The following is a 6,368-nucleotide window of genomic DNA, read 5'->3' as shown; positions in this document are numbered from 1 at the left end:
ATGGGGATAATGACTCTTGACAGGATCCATTCCATGCATTAGATCAGTAACGATTTCAAAGAAGGGTTTGTAAGGATCCGTTCTATGTATTAGAAAAGTGAATACATTTTAAGGAAGGAAGAAAGGATGCATTTCTATGGATCCATTCTAACGTCTTCCCTCCTTCTCTCTGATTGGTTCCCCAGAGCAGCGAGGTGTGTGTCAGAGAGGAAGGACACTAAAACAGACTAACTCAGGCACCACCCACCACTCAGGTCACCATGGATACAACAGGCTGTCATCATGGAGATCCCCCACGACAATCACTGCATCCTTTAAAAACCGTGGCAACCAGGGTGTGTGGATGTTGTACAGAGAATACTTTTTTTTAAGGACGACTAGTAGTCTCGTGTAGCTCAGTTGGTAGAGCATGGCGCCAGGGTGGTGGGTTCGATTCCCAAGGGTGACCAGTATGAAAAAAAAGTATTGAAATATATGAACTCACCACTGCAAGTCGCTCTGGATAAGAACGTGTGCTAAATGACTAACTATAAAAATAAAGAATAACAAAAACCTACAGTGTCTACGTGAAGACAACACTATCCTAACACATGACAATTACTGATCATTTATGAGGAATTAAAATAAACTAATTAAGAAAAATATATAAAGAAATAGCAATGATATTGGGGCGGCAGCGTAGCCTAGTGGTTAGAGTGTTGGACTAGTAACCGGAAAGTTGCAAGATCATAATCCTTGAGCTGACAAGGTACAAATCTGTTGTTCTGCCCCTGAACAAGGCAGTTAACCCATTGTTCCTAGGCCGTCATTATAAATAAGAATTTGTTCTAAACTGACTTGCCTAGTAAAATAAAGGTAAAAATATATATATATTAAAATCTGTGAATAAGATATTAAATGTATTGTTTCACATTAAGGGAAGATGCGTGGGTCAACTCCAATTGGTTGAATAGATGTGTTACTGTGTGGGTCAACTCCAATTGGTTGAATAGATGTGTTACTGTGTGGGTCAACTCCAATTGGTTGAATAGATGTGTTACTGTGTGGGTCAACTCCAATTGGTTGAATAGATGTGTTGTCACAACCTGATCTGTTTTACCTGTCTTTGTGATTTGTCTCCACCCCCCTCCAGGTGTCACCCATTATTCCCTGGGTATTTATACCTCTGGCCTGCCTTCCCTCTTACATCAACACCTGACCCACTTCACTTCACCACAGACATACAGTAGCATCACTAGAATGGATACTACTCACCAGAGAGGTAGAGAAGAGTTTGTGGGTGATCTCCATGACGACAGCCTGTTGGTGACCTGAGTGGTGGGTGGTGCCTGAGTTAGTCTGTTTTAGTGTCCTTCCTCTCTGACACACACCTCGCTGGTAAGGACCTAAAAGCATAAGACCCCCATCCCTAAGTGTGTACTGTAACAACCCCCCCTGCCTAACATAGAGGCTGCCCACCATTCTAGAATGCATAGTATTGGAGTATTCTGGAATGGACGAGGTGTTCTAGAATACACCTACTGTAATCTAGAATGGACAGGATGTTGTTGATGATGATGATTGTTGATGATGTCATAGCATTGAGTGACTAGAACTCTCTACCAGTCCAGTGAATCTATGTTAATGAAAATCGATCCCCACCACCACAGTTTAGTCGATCACATCTGCACCCATTGTGTGTGTGTTGTATTGACCAGCAGCAACCGGGTGCTTTTAATCACTGCATTGATTAGCCGGGTTTCACCCTTTCAGAGTTCGCTTGGATCAAGGGTTGCAAAATTTCCTTAAAATGTCCAGGTTTTCCTGAAATCCTGGTTGGAAGATTCCTGGAATTACGAGGGTGTTAATAGGGAGATCCAGAATCGAACAACCAAGATTTCTGGAAAATGTGGGATTTTTTTTTGGAAAGTTACTGTAATTTTGCAACCCTACTTGTATCAGTTATTCACAAACACAATCCTATAACCCGCGATCAGATTGAATCTCAGCCAAACACAATCTTTTCACAAACTTTTAAAGGTAAAAGCTATTTTCTTGCTGCAACAGTTAAAATTGTAACATTAATGTGAATATTTTTTTTATTTTTTTAACTGGTAGGTACCATAAGGAACATATGTTGAGGATGTAAACGCTGACAATTTATTTCCATAACAATCTGTTTTATAGGTCAAAAGAACTGTGTTACATCATGTGTTAACATGACATAAATTACTTGCATCACATTCTAATACAAATATTCTCTAGTGAGTCTAAAAGAACTTGCATGTTTTAGGGGCCTTTGGTCGATAGTAGTGCACTATATAGGGAATAGGACTCCATTTGGGACACAAGCCTTTGTGACTACGTTCATTAAACCCACGTCCTAAGATCAAGCCCTGATAACGTGTGGCGGAATCCACCCACAATACTTGACTACGAAACGGAAAGATCTTTAAGAAGTACATACACTACCCTACGTATTTATTTGGACAGCGAAGCTCTATTCTCCAAAATCTGGGATTTGAAATCAAATGTTTCATATGAGGTGATAGTACAGAACGTCACCGTTTAGAAATGAAAGCATTATGTGTCAAAAGTATTTGGGAAAATGAACTTATAGTGTATTAAATGTGTCAAAAGGTGTAGCATTTAATGTGATATTCCAAGCACACATTGATTACATCAAGTTTGCGACTCTACAAACTTGTTGGATGCATTTACAGTTTGCTTTGGTTGTGTTTCAGATTATTTTGTGCCCATTAGAAATGAATGGTAAATAATGTATTGTGTCATTTTGGAGTCACTTTTATTGTAAATAAGAATAGAATATGTTTTCTGAACACTTCTACATTTAATATGGATGCTACTATGATTATGTATAATCACAAATGAATCGTGAGAAAGAAGCACAAAACGACCTCCACAAAATGCTAACCTTCCCTGTCATTGGTGATGGTGAGAGCAACATTTGATCTCAAATCCAAAATGCTGAAGTATAGAACCAGATGTAAAAGATTTTGCTTCACTGTCCAAATAACTATGTCAGTGAGTGTATGTTCTACTCATAGAACTAGAATGATTGACCATACTATTTGTGGTTCCACCCCCATATCTAAATATACAGAACCCTATGTGGAAATCTCCACCCCCATATCTAAATATACAGAACCCTATGTGGAAATCCCCACCCCCAGATCTATTTAAAGAATCTCATTGGTGAATCATTAATGAAGAGGTGAGTGTACATTCTGAAGATCAGGAACTCAAAAGGCAGCGAGACAAAATGATTTGCATATTATCAGGCATGGCATTCCAAAGGGTTTCCCTTTCCTCAATGGGAATGTTCCCAGTTTAGGAAGGAAGCTCAGTCTCCCTGCAATACAAGTCCCACATCCCAAATGGAACCATATTCCCTATATAGTGCACTACTTTTGACCAGGGTTCTATGGCACCCTATTCCCTATATAGTGCACTACTTTTGACCAGGGTTCTAGGGCACCCTATTCCCTATATATAGTGCACTACTTTAGACCAGAACCCTATGTCACCCTATTCCCTATATATAGTGCACTACTTTTGACGAGGGCCCAACTGGAATAGGGTGCCATTTGGGACGCGGACCCAAGCAGCGCCCTATTCGTTCATGGTCATCAGATTCTCCTGCTGGGGTGAAATAACATCCTTTTCCAGGACGTTTGGGAACAACCTCTAGTCTGGTAGTTCAGTGTTTTGACTCGATACTAGCGACCCCATATCAGCAGGTCTGGATTGACATGAGAGAGCTGTGATATTACTCGTTCATACAGCACTCACTGTTAATGTGTCCCAAATGGAATCCTATTCCCTACATGTAGTGCACTGTCAAGCGTGTCTACGTTGATAAAAGTATCAGTCCACTGTGGCCCAGTGGGAGTTGTGACGTCTGCCTGTGTCTTGTCTTGGTAACATGGGAAATATTTCATTGTGTGATTTTAAAATTGCTAGTTGGAGGAATGTTGGAGGACTTTTATTTTTTAATGGTTTTCATTTAGTATAACGCTTCATACGATGTAGGTCTTCTACCTGTGTAGTAACAATGTCATTAATATAAAATAAGGTACATCCCATTCTGTGTCTCTATCTCGTAACACAGGAAATCTTTCAACGTGTGATATGTTACTTTATTTCAGACATTTTACATTTTCATTTTAGTCATTTAGCAGACGCTTTTATCCAGAGCGACTTACAGTAGTGAATGCATACATCTCATTATTTTTTTTTCTCCCCCGTACTGGTCCCCCGTGGGAATCGAACCCACAACCCTGGCGTTGCGAACACCATGCTCTACCAACTGAGCCACAGGTCGTTTTACAGGGACAGTGCACATTAAAATCAACATTACTGTAAAAATGCTGTAGTCCCTGTACAGTTTAAAGTTATAAAAAGATTAAACTGCTACTTGGAGGAATGCTTATCTTTACAGAGTTCTACATCTGTAACACTTCACATGTCTCTGGTCCCAAATGGATCAGAATGAATCAGATTACATGGAGAGATGTGGACCTGATCCTAGATCAGAATGAATCAGATTACATGGAGAGATGTGGACCTGATCCTAGATCAGAATGAATCCGATTACATGGAGAGATGTGGACCTGATCCTAGATCAGAATGAATCAGATTACATGGAGAGATGTGGACCTGATCCTAGATCAGAATGAATCAGATTACATGGAGAGATGTGGACCTGATCCTAGATCAGAATGAATCAGATTACATGGAGAGATGTGGACCTGATCCTAGATCAGAATGAATCAGATTACATGGAGAGATGCGGACCTGATCCTACATCATAATGATTCAGATTACATGGAGAGATGTGGACCTGATCCTAGATCATAATGATTCAGATTACATGGAGAGGAGGGGGACCTGATCCTAGATTATAATGAATCAGATTACAAGGAGAGATGTGGACCTGATCCTAGATCATAGGGAATCAGATTACATGGAGAGATGTAGTCTGAGACGCTTTTGTGAATACAAGCCCCAACCACCACACTGTATACCTGTGTTCTGTTAACTAACTAACAGAAAACCTCAGGACCCAACCTGCTCCCCTATGTGTGGAGATGGACATCCAACAAGAGGGCTACGTCCCAAATAACACCCTATTCCCTATATAGTGCACTACTTTCAAGCTGGGCCCATAGGGCTCTGGTCAAAAGTAGTGCACTATATAGGCAATAGGGTGCCATTCAGGAAACAACCAAGCTCTTCATGTCTTCATCACTGCTTAATAAACCGAGCTGGCAGCAGGATTCACATATCTTTAATGACAAAAAAACAAATAAATGTGTTTTCACACATTAGAGCCATCTAGTCCCCGTCTCTCCTCTTCTGTTCTCACACATTAGAGCCATCTAGTCCCCGTCTCTCCTCTTCTGTTCTCACACATTAGAGCCATCTAGTCCCCGTCTCTCCTCTTCTGTTCTCACACATTAGAGCCATCTAGTCCCCGTCTCTCCTCTTCTGTTCTCACACATCAGAGCCATCTAGTCCCCGTCTCTCCTCTTCTGTTCTCACACATTAGAGCCATCTAGTCCCCGTCTCTCCTCTTCTCCCGTCTCTCCTTTTCTCCCGTCTCTCCTCTTCTCCCGTCTCTCCTTTTCTCCCGTCTCTCCTCTTCTCCCGTCTCTCCTCTTCTCCTGTCTCTCCTCTTCTCCTGTCTCTCCTTTTCTCCCTGTCTCTCCTCTTCTCCCGTCTCTCCTCTTCTCCCGTCTCTCCTCTTCTCCCGTCTCTCCTCTTCTCCCTGTCTCTCCTTTTCTCCCGTCTCTCCTCTTCTCGAGGGCCCGGGCAGTGAGTAGTGAAAGCCAGAGGCGAATTGCCTACTCCTAGGATGAATTGCCCCACTCCATCCCTCCAACATGGAAAGCCAAGTAGCGAACAACCCGTGACGTAAATAGAATCAAATCAATGATACTGTTTGAGCCTGTCCGTGGCCATGTGGGAACAAATGCCAACGTCATTGATTTTTCCATTTGAATGATGTGTTATCAACCTGCTTAATTAAAACCATCTAAATGAATTGCCATGTTAACGGGGGGTTAAGGAAGAAAAAGGAATACTACAGACGTTGATGAATGAATGAATGAATGATTAGAGATCAGAATAGATATCAAGCCAATAGTTTGTTTTTGCTTTTCTTAGTCCATGTGAATTCTCAGCAGATCTGTAACGTGGGCTCCTGGCCAGATAGTTTTGGCTCCAGACTAGGGAGGAAGAACTTGCATTTTAAGTTTAATCAAGTGTGTAAGTGCTGGGCTGGAACAAAAGCCTGCGGCCACTGTGGTCCAGTTTTGCCCATGCTTGGCTTTGGGCTATCTCTTTATCTACAGACCACAAACACA

At 41.6% G+C, this 6,368-nt stretch overlaps 1 non-coding gene across 1 annotated transcript; it reads right to left on the bottom strand.

Annotated features, from left to right (window-relative positions):
* Positions 1-4,250: 4,250 nt before the first annotated feature.
* Positions 4,251-4,323, bottom strand: trnaa-cgc (transfer RNA alanine (anticodon CGC)). The gene has a single exon. It is a non-coding gene; the product is annotated as a tRNA-Ala (tRNA).
* Between the last annotated feature and the right edge of the window lie 2,045 nt (positions 4,324-6,368).

This window comes from Salmo salar, chromosome 29, assembly GCF_965601325.2.
Source record: "Salmo salar chromosome 29, fSalSal1, whole genome shotgun sequence".
NCBI classification, from domain to species: domain Eukaryota; kingdom Metazoa; phylum Chordata; class Actinopteri; order Salmoniformes; family Salmonidae; genus Salmo; species Salmo salar.
This window is presented reverse-complemented; position numbering and strand designations above follow the sequence as displayed.